Below are 17,282 nucleotides of genomic sequence, written 5' to 3' on the forward strand. Positions count from 1 at the left end.
TGATCCCTTGATCCTCTGGAGGCAGACGCTGTCCGAGGGAGTTCTCACAAGTGCGTGCTCCACCCTGCTAAGAGGAAGTGCTTTGTGTAAGCAGAATTGAAGAGGGCAGTGAGATGGCTGAAGAAAACACTTATTTAAAAAGTTCTAAAACTGAAAATAATTATGCTCCAAGACAATGAGACAATGTGTGCAAAATTTTTATGGGAAATGATTGTGAATTTAGAGTCCCAAACACACTAAATAGCCAATCACACAGCTTGACATGCCTGTGAGGACTGTTTTTCTTTCCATGTGCCCACCATAAATGTTACTCAAGAAACTACTTTGGCAAAAACAGAAGAGGAATTTAAGAAAGGGAATAAAGCAGGATAAAAGAAAGAGCATCTGTCAAACATGATCCACAAGGCACAGCCATGAGGCTGGGCAGTCCAGAGAGCTTTCTGTCAAGCAAGAACAGTCTAGAACCAGAAGACTAAATTTCTGCTTATGGTCTGCTCACACTTTGAGAGAGGCCCTTCCCGAATAACTCAAAGTCTCTGAAAATATTTATCTCTGTTCAATCGGGCCTTTGATCCAGCTCATCTTCTTCCGCACTTATGAATTCACTTACACATCAACAGTGGCGTTCCACTGGGGTTGACACTAGCGATTTCCAGGCTCTGGCCTGGCAATTTGCCAAGTGGTCCATCTCTGATCATCTTGTAGGGGATTTTCTATGGAAAGAAAGAAAAAACTACTGAATCCAAAGATCTTGAGTTTGTGCTGTCTAATTTTCTCAGCCAAAAATCAGAATATAAGACCAGACTGATACAAAAGAAATATATAGTCCTGAACAAAAGGGACAGAATATTTAAAATCAGGCAGTTCCTGCCAATTCAGGATGGATGGCTACCATTATTGTCCTGAAGTGCCTGGAGGGAAAAGACAATGGGGTAAAAAGTGGAGGGCCTCACCCACTGTGCTCCCTGCTAATCCCCTTTCCCAGGAACCCCTTTTGTTAGGTTTTCTCTGACGAGTCTCTCCTTCATCTGGGCAGGGTAAAGAGACATGTGCCCCTGCTGGCTGCTTCTTCAAGTCCACAGTCTTGTTTGATGATTGCATAGCAGAGAGCATGAGTGGGGGACAGAGAGGAGAAAGTGTCTCACTTAGCCTTTTCTCTTTTATTTCTGATGATTTAGCTCAGGCCCCATGCTGTCTGCCCCACTTAGCCAACAAGTCCTGCAGCAAAGAGGCAGATAGCAGCTGGTAGTTTTTACTCCAGCATGCCCTTGGGAGTAGATGGTGTGGGAATGGGGGTGTCTTATGTCCATTTTAAACCACTTATCAATGTATTTCTTCCTACCCTTTACAACAGTCTACTTGAGTCTAAAAATATAACTTCCCAGGATTAACACTAAAAGTTTTTGTGTTTTTGTTTTGTTTTGTGATACTGGAAATTCACACTTGCTAGGTCAGTGCTCTACCACTTGACCACTTGTTGCTTTAGTTATTTTTCAGACAGGGTCTCATGCTTTTGCTGGGTCTTTCTCAGACCATGGTCCTCTTGCCTCTGCCTCCTGAGCAGCTGTGACCACAGGCATGTGCCACCATGCCCCTATTTTAGTGTTCCTTATAGATTGGCACCCTCAACCATCAGTGCATTCTGAACTCCAGGAAGAACTACAACTCCAGGAGTTTATACCCTTAAGGTCCAGCTCTTGTCTCCACATCTCCTGCAGATGATTCATGGGGTCTTGGCCACCACAATGTCACAGTGACATGAGAGATGAAGATAAGAACGGTGGGCCTCCCTTCTCTCCGGAGGTTGTGTCACACTGGGTGAACCCTACCGCAAGAGAGAGATAAAAGCTGGGCAGGCTTGTTTCACCACACAGCTTGTTTCATACCCAACAGATGTTTGTCCTGAATCTAGAGAAGCAATAGGTGCTTCCAAATATTTACTTCGCTACATGGCAACAGGGCACTCCTAGTGTGAAAGCTCCATTTAACTTCAGGGACACACGTCCCTCACCCCATTCTCTCAGCTGCATATGGCTACTTACTTATGGCTACCTGCCCAAGTGTTGAAAACCATGTGAGTGCTGGGCCCCTTTAATTTAGAAAGCATCCAGTTATCAAAGATTTGAACAGCCAGTGGAGAAAACGTTAGGCTTGCTTTCATGTGTGTAGTGAATGGTTGTCGCTTGACCTTGAAGTGTAGACTCGCTTTTTCATTCTCAGAAATGGGTGGTGGAAGCTCCACAGATTTTTCTAGTCCTGCTGCCAGTCTTCCACAGATGAATTTTTACAAAAACCAAGTGTTTGGCGCTTACATAAATCAACAACCACAAAACACAGTAGAGCGAGTGCCCAGCGCGTGACTCTCCCACCCACTCCACTGGGAGCTGAGTGGCAATTTCAAGGCCTTCAGATGCCAACTTAACAAGCCACCTTCTCCCCAGTAATACGGAAGCCTGGTGTGGTTCAGATTGCGTGTCACTAGAAAGGCTTGCTTGAAAGGACACAAGACCTCAGTCACTAACAACTCATACAGCAATCCAGACTTTTGTTTCCACCTGAACAGCGTTGCCAGCTGTTCTGTGTGTCCTGCTCCTAAGCACAAGTCTGAAGTAGGACTGTCATGCCACAGGGGTGGACCTATTTATTAACTATCACACACATGGTGCCATCTTGTGGTGAATCCCTTAGCAACCTGGAAGAAGCTGCAGTCAATTTATTCTACCTTACACATTCTGCAGTACTCAGACAATTTTTCACTGGTTTAAGAAAACAACTTGAGTCTTCATTTCATAATTAAAAAATAAAAACAAAGTCCATGACATATTTTCCACTGAATCTAAGAGTCAGTAATTTCAATTTCCCTATCCTAAAGTCAGCAACCATAAAATAGGAAGAAAATTTGAGACAGGAATTTGACAGTTTTGCAGAAAAAAAAATATATATATATATGTACATTTCTTTAAATAACAATTACCTTTCTTTGTTTGAACTTCCCCCAGAGGTTCAGGCCCTAGACTGTTTGTTCTATCTCATGACTGTATGGTTTAAAAGGTAAGAGTACAGGTAAGCATGGTAGCACATGCCTACAATCCTGGTACTCAGAAGAGGAAGACAGAAGGATCACAAATTTGAGTCTAGCCTGGCTACATAACAAGACCCTGTCTCAAAAAAAAAAAGGAAAGAGTGTGTTTCCAGATGTAGTCATGGATGGATTGGTTTCAGACAGCTTGAAAGGGAAGCTGAAGTCTAAACAGGTGGACTCTGGGTTTTTCAACCAGTGCTGTCTCTGTAAATCTTGACGTGAAGGTGGCCCATTTGCTTATGAAAAATACCACATGGTTGACTGTGTACCTGCAGAACCAGGACTGAAACAAGGTTTCCTCCTTTCTAGTCCTACTGACTTCACTGTAGAGCTTAGTGCTCACGTGGTGAAGGATCGTGGTAAGTTCTGCATTTTGTATGGTTATGAAACCAAAGTTGGGGTCTGTGGCCAGGGAGTCATGAGGCCTGTGAAGCTCCAGGCTACTCTGGGGTTCTATGTTTTACCCAGCCCAGGATTACAGAAAACAGACTGCCAAATTCACCATGTTAGTCAGGGTTCTGTTACTATAATGAATACCCAAGACAATCAACTTGTGAAGAGGAAAGGTTGACTTTGGCTCACGGTTTTGGAAGTTTCAGTCCATGACAGATTGGCCCTGTTGCTTTTGGACCTATGGCGAGACAACACATGATGGTGGGAGCAAAACATCTCACCTCACAGCCAGGACATAAAAAGAGAAAGAGAAAGAAGCCAGGTTTTCACCGTCTCTGGAAAGGGCACACCCCCAGTGACCCAAAGACCTCCCACTAGGACCCACCTTTTACAGTTTTTACCACATCCCAATTGTGCCACCCTGGGGACCAAACCTCTAACACATGGCCTTTGGGGAGCACTCAACATCCCAGCTATAGCATTCCACTAGTTTTTAAGATCCACGGCCCCCAGAGTTTCATAAGTCCTTCTTGTCCTTGATGGTGATACTACAGTGTCAAGGCAGAAGGTGCTCACTGAGGGTTCTTACTGGTTAGCTGATGACACATCTCAAGACAAGGAGCACCAGAAAAACCCCAGGCCTGGGTCATAATAACATTAAACAAACATCTGATGGGCTGGACTTTTTAAACATTTAAATCAGAGTGTTCCCTGTTGTCCAAACTCTGAGCTCTTTTGTTCAGATTCAGATTTAACAAATAGTTACCAAATATGTGCGTGCCAAGTTGAAGAGTCTCACTTGAGGATGGATTCACACCACCGAAGGGGCTGGCAGAAGAAGCATGGGCCATCACAGTGGGAGGCCACTGTCCTGAAAGAAAGAAAGAGTCATGGGCAAGAGACACCTTGATAAACTCCCAGGGGAAGGCAGGGGAGTGTCTGGAAGGTTCTTTGGGGGTCAAGACTTCAGCTCTCTGGAAACCAGGTGCTGAGAGTAGCTTGAAAGGTGGGACAGGGAAGGCCACAGACAATGCCATCAGGTAGGTGAGAAACAGAAACAGGACGTGGTTAGAGAAAAATAAGATCAAAGCAATGTGGCTGGAAGTTTTCCAGCAGCTTCTGAGGAGGGCAGGCCTCCAAGGGAGCCAGAAGCCATCCTGATGAGAAATCAGGGTATGAAGGAGGAAACTGTGGGCAGAGCAACTAGATGAACAAGTCTGAGGATTTTATAACTCTCTTCCTGCCTTCCCGCCCACTGTTCACTAACTTTCCTGGGTTAGGGGAGAGATTAAAGTTTTAAAAGAAGTTGATTCTTTGTATTTTTTTCCCCAGTGCTGGGGATTGAGCTCAGGGTCTCATGTGTGGTTGGCAAGCTCTCTACCATTGAGCTATACACCCAGCCCAAAACACTTTTTTGTTTTGTTTTTTGTTTTTTTTTTGGTAGTACTGGGGTTTGAACTCAGGGCCTCATGTTTCATACTTGCTAGACGGGCACACTACCATTTGAGCCACTCTGCCACCCCTTTATTCGTCCTTTTAATTGTCATTAAATATGTCTTATAAATAACTTCATTTCATTTTTGTAACTTGTCTTTTTGCAGTACCAGGAATGGAACCCAGGGCTTTGCACAGGCTAGGCAAGTGCTCTACCACTGAGCTACATCCCCAGCCCTTTCAAGTCATTTTTTGGAAGCAAATAATCCCTAATTTTAAATTTTCAATTAAAAAAATTAAGCCCTTAAGTTTTGGAAAAGAATAACCCCAATTAAAATAAATCATATAAATTCCTTTAAAACTTATTAGAAGCTGGGCACCAGTGGCTCAAGCCTGTAATCTTAACTACTCAGGAGGATCGAGGTTGGAAGCCAGCCCTGGGCAAATAGTTCATGAGACCCTATCTTGAAAATACACAAAATAGGGCTGGCAGGGTTGCTCACGTGTTAGAGCACATGCCTAATGAGTATGAGGGCCTGAATTCAAACTCCATACCACCAAAAAAATAAATTAAAACAGTATTTTTAACTTTACTGGTTGTTTGGGAAAGAGATTCCATACATTTATTTTCTGGTGTGTGAAGTAATGTTAACTTTTCAGTGTTCAAAAACTAATTTGTTTTGAACTTTAACAGTAGGTTCAGGTGCTACTATCCCAGGATTTAGTACCTAAGTTTTGCATTAGTTTCTACTGTCATGCAAAAAATAGCCATCACACACACATACACACACACACACACACACACACACACACGCACACACACACTGTTGGTCTGTCTCTGAGACAACCATAAACATAAAATTGGTCTTAAGGGACAGGGACCTGTGTAAGTCAAGGTGTTTTGTAGGGATGCCCAAACTATCCTTTACAGTTTCTTTGTGTAGAGTTGGTAGTGGGTGGCATGCATTCTTCAGGTGTAGTCATTCCTCTGATCTGTTCATGGGTGTGGTTTGTATGTTTCCAGTAGCCTTCTTGATGACAACTCAGCCTCCAATCGTGTACCAGGCCATTGCCTGGAAGGACAATTTACAATGGTTTCTGATTTTGCTAATGAGTGACATCAGACAGCTCTGAGCTTGTAAGTGTGATTTTGATTATTTTCTCTAAACTTATAATTTTAATTTGTCCACATTTTTTTCATGCTTTAGCTTGCTAGAATGCCACAGACCAGGTGGCTTGCACAACAGAATGGATTTGCTCACACATGGTTGGGGAGGCTGGAAGGCCAAGATCAAGGTGTTGGCAGGGTCAGTTTCTGAGACCTCTGTCCTAGGTTGGTGATGGCCATCTTTTCTCTGTGTCATGACATGGTCTTTCTCATGTGTGTGCACATCCCTGGTGGCTCTCTTTGTGAGCAAATTCCCTCTTACACAGGCAACAGTCATATTGGATTAGGATCTGCCTGATGGCCTTCTATTTACCTCATTGAAGACTCGGCAAATAGTCAAGTATAGAGGTACGGGGCATAAGGATTTTAGGGGAACACCACACAGCCTATAACACTGTATTTTCCACTTTTCTGCCCATTCACAGTCATTTTAGGATGTTCTTCAATTTCATATTTCATTACGTGGAAGAGTTTTCTCATATTCTAAATCTTCCTGCCATCAAGAAGCTTGTAATAAAAACTAAACACCAGAGACAACTATGAAACAATACAATAAGCTAGGTAATGAGCTGCTAGTTTGGACAATGTGGACTGTGATTTTCTCCAAGTTCACAGAAAGAAGGGCATTGAAGGCAAGTGGCTGGGGAGGGGCTTGCGCTGGTGGGGCACAGGAGAAGCTATGTGTGAGGCCTAAGATTTAAAGTGTTCTAAAACCTTGGTGGTGCTTTGGAATTACTCGGGACTTTGAGAGTAGCAGGCTTTAGAGATCTGAGTTTAATTGGATTGCCTGAATCCTTTCTGCTGACATATTTTTTTAAACTCTCTAGATGATTGGAATATACAGTGAGGGCTGAGGACTGCTAGTTGAAGTGAGTAAATGAAGTGAGCATGAAGACAATATACAGACATCTGAGCAAGAACACTGTGGCATATTTGGAGGAGGAGAAGTCTGACTGCCTGACCTGAGGATGCTTTAGGTGTAGCAGAAAATGATTTTGAAATGAAATGAGTTTATGGCGTCTGTATATACAGAAGAAAGACAGGAGGAAGGTAGAAACCAGGCTAACAGGCTCAGCAGGTTGGTCATTAAGTGTGAGGACCTGAGGGCTTTGACAAAAGGGGGTGGGATAGAAATGCAGAGAAAACATGGTGAAGGATTGGCAGGACTCCTTAAATGGATGAGTTGACAAATACATAAGTATTAAGGAAAAGGCCAATTTCCAAATGATTCCAAGGGTTTAAGACCACTGGTCAGGAAATATGCTACAAACAAGAACTGAATGAGTAGGAGAAATTGTTGGGGGAGAGGGCACTGCATGAACTGGCCAGCTCCTAAGCTTCTCTCTGACATCATTTTCCTTCAGTCAGGACTAACGTGGTATTTGTTCACACTTGGCATGAAAGCGTGTTTGTTTTGGTTGGCTAGAGTTCTGTGAGGCAAAAAGAGAAGACCTAAGTAGACAGACACCCAGATATGAAAGTGAACATGACAGAAAGTAGGAAAGAACACTGAAGGGATAGGTGGGGAGAGGGTCTGTAGCTCAGCTGAACCCTCTGTGGGAACGTGGTGTCTAGTAAGGACTGCTAAGGGTCCCTGGAACATCTCCATCCAGGATTCTCGTTCTCACGGCCCCCAGGTGTGGAGTAGACATCTGGCCTCTTGCCACCCAGCATTCACTACTTTTCCTGGTAACAGTTGCTTGATGTTCCCTTGGGGTACAACCCCTGTCTAAGGGCACGCAGTCTTGTTGAGGCTGTCTCACAAAATACCCTGCCAATTCTGACTGCGGTCTCAAGCCACCATTTAAACATTAGCTCTCTTTTGTCCTTAGATGCTCCCAGAGCTGCTATCTTCCATCTGCCTCCTCTGAATTTCTAGAGAACCACAGTCCACATTGTTCAAACCCTTGACCTGGGCAGGGCCAGTCCCACTCTGAATCTTGACCTAATAGCATCATTGTAGAAGCCAGGATCTCTCTAGGAGTTGAGTACTAGACACACTACCTGTGAGTTACCTGAAGTTTTCTCTGAAGTTTGCTTCCTTGACTTTGCACAAATTCTCTGAGCTACCTCATATCCTTCCTGGACCATCCTTGTGCTGTGGTACTTGCAACTGGCCATGTTTCTTCCCAAAGTCAAGTTGTGTTGGCTTTATTTTGCATTCGGAATCCTGAAGTGGGAACATCATATCCTGGGATCTTTGTTTCCCCTTTTCTAAGGCTTATGATTTCAGGAGTTCTATTTTGACTTCAAAAAAACTAGCTCCATGACAACAGTGGGATAGGAAGCAGCACCTGACATCCTCGCAGTTTTTCATTCCTCAGACTAGTTACTGAAAGAAGTGCCTGAGCTCCTCCTGCTGGGACTAGACTAGACTGTAAGATGTCTGTTGCAGCCCATCCTACTCCATTCATTTCTCCAACTCTAAAGTCCCTTGCAGTGTCAGTTTTGCCTCACAGCATCTGAGAGAATTCTTTTCCATACCTTCTTTCCTGTGTCCCTACCCAGTGTCCTCTTGTGTTCCATGACCACTGGAGGTGTCACTCAGTGTTACAGGTGTCGCTAGCATCCCTGAGGTCCTGGGATCCATCCCCAGCAATGCAAAACAAACAAAAATACTCCACAAAGCTCCCTGAGAATTACACTGCTCTCAGCATTACCAATGCGTGTACGTGAGATGCTGCTTTATTGTACGTGTGAGAAACAGAGATAAATTCTGGTTTAGGACATTTGGGAGATATATGCCTTTTAACCAGGCAGAAAACAAACAGCCCTAAAAGCGATAATGTCACTTGACATCTATGCAATGCTTTTCATCTTCAAAGCAATTTGTAGACATTAAAGAATTGGCTGTCAAGTCTTCACAGATAAGAAAAAATGCATAATATTGGGTGCAATCCCATCCTGTTCCTCAGCCCTAAACAGCAGGTTCTGCTGATAAACTGTGACTGAACAAGATGACTTCTTAGGAGGGAAAGTGGGGAGGGGGACCAGGGCATGGAAAAAGGAAGAAAGAAGAAAAAGAGAAGTTTATCAAGTGAATATGTGGACCTGGGGTGAGGGTTGGAGAGAAATTCTGGGTTCCAGCCTGGCTCTGCTTCCTTTATTCTCCTTGACGACTCTGCTGAGAAATCTCCCCACAAGTCACTCTCTGTCGTACCTCAAGCTGGAGACTGGCATCTCCCGATCATTTTCCCTTTGTGTTCCTGGCATATGTACTTATGCCAAACGCAGAGGTGGCCAGGGACATCAAAACATAGCGTGTGTGTGTGTACGTGCGCTTTCTCTTGCCCTCTGCCTCCCCTTGCCTTTCTTATTTAGGGGTGGGGGATAGAGGCTGAGGAGGGAGGTCAGTAATGATAAAGGCCTCTTAGCCCAGTGCTTTGCAGTGACGTGGCTGGAAAGAATGCAGAGATTAAGGACTGGCTTACTCTGGCTAAAGAAAACATCGCATCAAAAGAAGACAAGATTGCACCTGCTTGGAGAAATGTTGGCTGAACTTCTGAGCAGCCAGGCACTCTGTGAACTGCACACAAAGGCCAGGTGAGACAGGGGCCAGTGCCTCTCCACAGCTTGACCTGGCCTCTCTGACAGGTCACTGTGCTTCACGGTTTAGCTGCCCACGACAGGTCCTTTTGTGTCCAACTACAAACAACAACCATTTCTGAAAGTCTAGGAAGTACAATCCCTTAATGAGCCCCCTTTCCTATTTTCCTAAAGTCATGCCAGTGTCTAGAGGTGCGCGGCATGAAAGAAAACAGGCACTGACAAAACTGCACTGAAGACTGACCATTTGGTGGGGCTTTGCATGATAGAATCTAAAGGAGGATTTTGCTTTACTCTTAAGTACTTTTCTCATAAGCGCAATACATTTTATTAAACTAGCTTTTTATTGGAGAGGGAGCAGGGTCTCATTTTGTAGCCCAGGCTGACCTCAAACTCAGGATCCTCCTGCCTTAGCCTCCCAAGTACTGGGATTACAGGCATGTACTACTACACCCAAGCTAAAAGAAAATGAAATTTTACTATCTTTGCCTTATACAACCAACTATTCATGAGTCATAGCTTCATTTCCTGTTTTTTGGCCACATGTGTGTATCTGTATATCTTCTTCTTAGACATTCTCTGTGTGTCCCTGCTTCACTATTAGACTGCAAATCTCAAGGTCAAAGTTGATTCAAAAACTTACAGTTCAGGACTTTCAAAACTTACTAAGGGAACAAAAGAATCTGGAATAGGAAAAATCAAAAGAAATAAATATAGCCAGCTAAGACTCAAAACCAAGAGGAAATTCTACAATTTCCTGATGCTCATTCCCAGCAGCCATTGCAATCACACTCCAGGAGGAGAGGAGCAAGAGAAGAGGGAACCACCCAACATCTCACACTAGCTTTCGGGTTTTCAGTTGTTTTCCTTTCAGGTGTGTAGCTATTCCATCAGATGCAGTTCAGTCATGAACACGAGGACATTGCGCCCTTTAGTGGAAGGGGCCCCCCTAAGCTGAAAGTGTAACTGAGGCACATGATAACAACATCTGTGAACATGTGAGCATTGTCACAGAATTGCAGCCCAGAAGAACAAAGGAACTCATGCCCGGGCTGTCTGCCTGGGCGGAGGAGGGATGACTGGCCTCTCGGCAGGCCACTGTGCAACTGGAGTGACCAACCTGACTCATTTAAGAGGTAGAGCCTGGATAGTGACTTGAATGGTGAGACTCTAGACTCTTAAAATAACTGAAGAAATCTGTTCTAGAGGTAGTAAAGGGGCAATTCTTGAACTTTCATCTAATTCATGAAAGTAGGGACAACTTGTGTCAATGGTCTCCACTAGAATTTTCCCAGAAGACTATTGTAGGGGAAAATTAAAGGCTCACAGATTAGTTGAATATGCTATGCATCAATCTGCAGACTTCAGGTTACTCCCTCTGTGATTTTTGAGAAACATGGGGTTCAGACAAGCCTGGGTTTTAATTCAAACTGTGTAATGGTCTGGTTGATACCCAGGGAAAATTATCTGAGCTGCAGATTCACTGTCTGCAAAATGGGGACAATTATTTCTTATGGCTATTGAGTTAAAACTTAAATACTCTACAAAAAGAATTTGGTTTTCCTTATTCTACAATTTTTATTACTAGGTGTGTCATTTCCTGTGTCTCCTGAATGGGTGCATTTCTCAGTTCCAAATCTATTGTTTTAGTATAATTTAAACACTCCTTATAATAATATAAATTAAAAATTGTGATATATATGCTTCAAATGTTTTAACAAAATGTTTGGCTCATTCCTACCCTCCTCATTCCCAGGTCAGGTTGAGCACCTCTGGAAATGCCACACTATCTGAGGCAGGAAGAGTGAGAGTTGTATGAATATTGGATCCACTACAGGCAGTGCATCCATAGGGCAAAGGTCAGGAATGAAGGTAGGATGGATAAGATGAACATAGGGGAATCTTCCATAAAACCCTTGCCGCAACACAGAAGAAGGTAGAAAGCAGAGAATACTGTTAGGCTGTTACAGAGGTCGACAGCTCATTGAGTCACACACTGATGTAGCAAAGTAAATAAGCTTGGATGCACTAAGCATTTACTGTGACGTCACTGTCCTACACTGAGATCTGGTCATAGCTTTAGGAGGGAGGTGCATTATAGGAATTAATGTCTATTTTATAGACAGAGGGCCAGAGAGATTCAGGGCCTCGCCTGGGATCATGCTGTCAGAAAATGCAAAGCCAATTCTAACCCTGGCAGTCTGGCTTTTGAATTGACTTGAGCAAACCATTAGGTGATACTGACATGCAATGCAACAAAGAAGAATAAATTTTGAATGACATACTGGCACGTAACACAACAATAAAAAAAGAATAAATTTCTACTTAAACGCAAAGCAATCAAGACAAAAGCAGAACTCCCTCCTACAAGGTCACCGTTCTGAATGATATTTATTTATTTATTGTGGGACTGGGGTTTGAACTCAGGGCCTCCCACTTGCTTGGCAGGTTCTCTACCACTTGAGCCACTCTGCCAGCACTGAGTTTGAAATGGAAGGAAGGCATTGCACACATTTATGATGTTAAGCGTGTGGCCAGACAGTGTCATCACTGCGTGTGTCTCGTGTTGCGACAGTGCTTGTCCTTGTCGGGGAGTGGGCAGGGGAAGGAGGTGTGAGAACCTGAAAAGATGAAAGGCGAGTGGTCACAGAATGTGCTGAGGTCCTACCATGTGCTTTTAGAACAAGAAGGCAGGAGGAATTTATTCATCGTCTGGGAACTAGGACATGTTCTATCCCGAATAGAGTGGGATGTCAGCAAGAGGTTGGTGCTGTGGCTTAGTTGTGCAGAGACCAGAATTCTTTAGAATTCTCCTTTTGGAAAAGTGAGCCCGTGGTGGGAACAAGGAGACAGAATAACACGTGCAACCGAGTGTCGCGTAAGTAGACTGGTCAGCCTTGGGAGGAGGCCGTGGTTTCATGGGTGCTCAGGCTGTGGAAAACATTTGGGGGACATGGTGTCAATTGCTTCTACGTCAGGACACCTTCAGCGATGCTAAAGCATATTACATTTGGCCAAGAACTATGAGAAAAAAGCCAGCCCATTCCAAGTGTGGGATTAGTAGGGTGATGACAGATAGTCCTGTAGTAACGGACAGCACTGTAAGTACAAAAGGAATAGCAATACCAAGGGGGATGATGAATTCCACTCCGGATGACTTTAGGAGGGACGTGCCACGTGGCCAAGGCCTTGCAAGCTGGCTTTCAATAACCAGAAGGCTGTGTAGGGGGAGGAGCGGGACAGGGGCACGCATAGAGAAAGATAAAGATAAGCCTCAGTGATTCTTCATACTTTGAGGATCTGGGCTGTCTGGAGACTTGAATGTGCTGGGATCATGATGACACCAGGTCACCAAGGCAGATTGGGTGACACAGCGTAGGGCGTTGGATACTCCCCTGAGAGGTCTGGCTTTTACCCTGAGAAGCAGAAAGACTTCAAGGAGCTGGAAGCTTTAGGGCAGGGCTAGTGCTACATCAGCTGGACAAAGGCTTTGCAAGCTGACAGTGAATTTTAGATAAATTCTGATTTGAATCTGATGAAAGAGATATGGAACTATGTAACATTACTTTTGGTCAAAAAACAAGGTATTAGATAAACTGGTAAGACAGATTTTCTTCTGTGGCTTATCAATGGATCTGATGGAACTTCCACAGAGATTTGAGAAAACTGCATGGTCTTCCCTAAAGCACCACTATCGAGAATAACAGTTGGAGATAGGTATGGTGATACACACCTGCAATCCCAGCACTCACGAGACAGAGGCAGGAGGATTGTGTGTTCAAGGTTACCTTGGGCTACATAGCAAGACCTGGTCTCAGAAAACAAAACAAAAAACAGGCCAGGCATGGTGGCTCACACACACATAATCCCAGATACTTGAGAGCGAGTTTGAGGCCAGCCCTGAGGAGGAAAATTCGAGAGACCCCATCTCAACCAATAGCTGGGCAAGGTGGTTCGCACCTGTCCCCAGCTACCTGGGAAGCACAAATAGGAGGATTGTGGTCTGGACTGACCTGGGCAAAAACACCACTGGATCGCAAAAGCAACAAAAACAAAAAGGGCCGGCGGAGTGGCTTAAGTGGTAGAGCACTTGCCTAGTGAGTGCAAGGAACTGAGTTTAACCCCTAGTTCTGCCGAAAGGAACAAAGAATGTCCCAAACAGCCACAAAAGAATAATACTTGGGCTAGGGGTGCAGCTCAGTGGTAGAGCACTTGCCTTGCATGATCAAAGCCCTGGGTTCAATCCTCAGCACCACAAAACAAAAATCAAAAAACAGAAAAACCCAGAACAAACCAAAAAACCCTACTCACGCCACTAAGTAACTGGGTTTGCTCCTTTTTTTATTTCTTTTTAAAAATTGGGGGTAGTACTGGGGTTTGAACTTAGGACCTTGTGCTTGCTAGACAAGTGCTCTACCACTTGGACCACACTCTAGTTCTTTTTGGTTTAGGTTTTTCTCAGATAGGGTCTCCTGCCTTTAACCAGGATGGTCTTGTACTGTGATCCTCCTACCTTCACCTCCCAAGTAGGTGGTATCACAGGCATATACCACTACACCTAGCTTATTTGTTGAGATAGGGTCTCACTAAGGTTTTCTTGAGCCAGCCTCAAACTGCAATCCTCTTATCTTGGCCTCCTAAGTAGCTGGAATTACAGGCATGAGCCACCACATCTGGCCAGGGTTTGCTCCTGGCCAGATAGTTTTTAAAAAGTATCTGAATTGTTACTTTAGTAATACTGTATATTCCTAATAGATCGATTACCATCCATCACCAGAACCAGCTTCAGCAAGTACAAATAGCCTTGTTATGTGATGGTTTCTGGACTGGCCTACTGTCCCAACTACTCAATCAAATATTAATGGAGGTCCAGCTCGGCAGTGTCTTTGCGATCATAATTAAGGCCCCTATCACTTACTTTAGGAGTGGAGGTTATTCTGCAGGGTCTGAGTCAGTCCACTGGAGGGTTCTGAAAGCAGGACTGAGGCTTCCCTGAAGAGAAGAAATTCTACCTGGACAACAGGTGGGGCTCATGTCTGTGTAGACTGCTGTGTTCTTCCCTTCCTCCCAGTCTGCAGAATTCTGACTGCTCAGCCAGCCCATGGGATTGAGTAAGTCTGTTCCTTGTAACAAATCCCTATTACAATACACACGTAGCAAGAACATTTTACATACATGTGTGTATTGTACAGACTTATCTCACACTGGTCTCCTTCTCTGGTTGAGTTCTAATACACAGCTTCTATTTTCTTGTTTATGGCAGCTGGCAAATTATCCTGAGGGGATGTGCTGTAAAGCAGTTAACCACATTAGCACCACTGGTAGAAACTGTAGTAGCTGGAAAGTTGGGGGCTTCGCTGTTAGATGTTACAAAACGGCTCCACTCTTACCACTGCAGAAGGCTGGGCTTCTAATCTTATTTGACATGCGTAAAGCCCAGGGGTCTCTCAGCTGAGGTCTATGACCCCCTGAATTTGTATGTAAAATTGTTTTGAGGAAATCCTATGCCATTTACCAGGTTCCCAAAGACTCCTCTCCAAAAGAGTAAGAATAGCTACAGTGTATTTTGAAGTTCTGTTGTCATTTATGCTCCTTTTACTATGACTGTACAGACCTTACGAATGGGTAGTTGGTTTTCCAGCTGCTTGCCTTGTTCCAATGTCGTTGTTGACATTTTTATTGATTTCTTTTTTGGAAGGGGGGGTCAGTGGAATAGGCTACTTGAAATGAGAAATTCAGTTTATTCTTTACTTGATTAAAATGTAGAAGTATGTGGTGAGGTAGCCCCACCCAAGAATTCTACACATCAAAAATGAGTCGCGATTGGGCAAGAAAATCAGTGATGCAGAAAATACAATTAAAGATATTTTTAGTTTGTGTGGAGGCCTGAACAAAATTAAATAATGACCCTTTAGAAAATTTCAAAATCATTATATTGCTAAATATTATTATATTTTACAGTATGGAGATTTGCACTTTATACATAAAAAATCAGTAAGTAAAACTCTAATGCACATTAAATATCACATTAGATATTTTGACAAATGAAAAGATTATGGGATGGCTGGGTGGAGTGGCTCAAATGGTAGAGCAAGTGTGAGGCCTTGAGTTCAAGATACAGTGCCACAAACCCCAGTACCACAAAAAAACAAATAATTTTTAAAATGAGACAGTTGTCAGAATTAAAATGGAGAGGCTTGAGTCAACTTTAACCAAGACAACAGCAAAATAAAGCTGGAGGTTATGAATACAGGGTCCTCACACAGGATTGCCTGGTCACAGTGACTCTCACAGACTGCCGAACCACAGCCTGCAAGGAGGCCAGGACAGCCTTACACAGAAAGGACGTCACCAAGGTGATCTGACCAGAAACTGTCTGTTCAACCTCAGACTGGCGCCACCCTTCTTATTAATCCCCGTAACAAGAGCTGCTATCTCAAAATCTCCGATGCAATCCTCATCTCGAAATTCTCACTTTGAAAGCGTCCCCTTGTCTCCACCTCTTTGAACACATATAGCTCACCCCGCCCGCATATGCTCATTGTGACACTCTGCTCTGCCCACATGCGTCCGTATGTATTTGAAGAATCCCTGCGACTGTTACGTAGGTTGACAATTACTGGTCATAACCTGCAAGAATGACTTTTTGGTCCCTTATGCAACTTCTTGGTGGGAGCTCACACAGTTCAATATAAAGCCATCACTGGTTGTACCCCCACCCCTGCTTTACCATGGTTTTCAATCTACTCCTATTCTACTCACTTTTTTTTTTTTTTTTTTTTTGCTGGCAATACTGGAGTTTGAACTCAGGGCCTCACACTAGGCAGGCACTCTACTGCTTCAGCCATGCCTCCAGTCCTTTCTGCTCTGGCTTTTTTTTTTTTTTTTTTGAGCCTGCAGTGTGACTCTCCTATTTATGCTTCCCCCATAACTAGGATGAAAGGCATGCCACCACACCCAGCCTTTGATTGAGATGGAATCTCTCAAACTTTTTGCCCACTCTGGCCTGGAACTATAATCCTCCCCATCTTGGGATAACAAGTGTATACCACCACACCCAGCCATTGGTTGAGATGGGGTCTTTAGAAATCCCTGCCCAGGCTGGTGTGTAACTGCACTCCTCCCCATCTCAGTCTCCTAAGTAGCTAGGATTATAGATGTGAGCAACGGTGCCCAGCTTCTACCCAATTGCTAATAATGGATTTCCCCCAGCAAAGCCATGGGCCTTTTCTTACTAGGTAACTCTATCCATTTTACGCTAACATATGCTTTCTTTCCCAACTATTATCTTTAGCTCAAAATACCTTTTAAAATGCTATTCAAATGCTAAATAAGTAGCTCAAGTGATACAATGCCTGCCTAGCAAGTGCAAGGCCCTGAGTTCAAACCCCAGCACTCTCAAAACAAAAACAAGCACCACCACCACAATAAAACTATTCAGTGGTCTCTTGACATCTTCATTTTGGATAAGTCACTGGAATCTCAAGTTCTCAATGTCTAAGACCAAAACTTGATTTTTTTCCCCCTAATTGGTTCCTCTTTCAGTCATTCCTGTTCTTAGAAAAAAATGGCACTTTCATCTAATAGTTCAAATCAGAAATTTTGGCATTAGTCCTTATAACTCCTTTTCATCTGCACCCTATGTATTAGTCCATCACC

The sequence above is a fragment of the Castor canadensis genome, chromosome 15 (assembly GCF_047511655.1).
Source record: "Castor canadensis chromosome 15, mCasCan1.hap1v2, whole genome shotgun sequence".
NCBI lineage: Eukaryota > Metazoa > Chordata > Mammalia > Rodentia > Castoridae > Castor > Castor canadensis.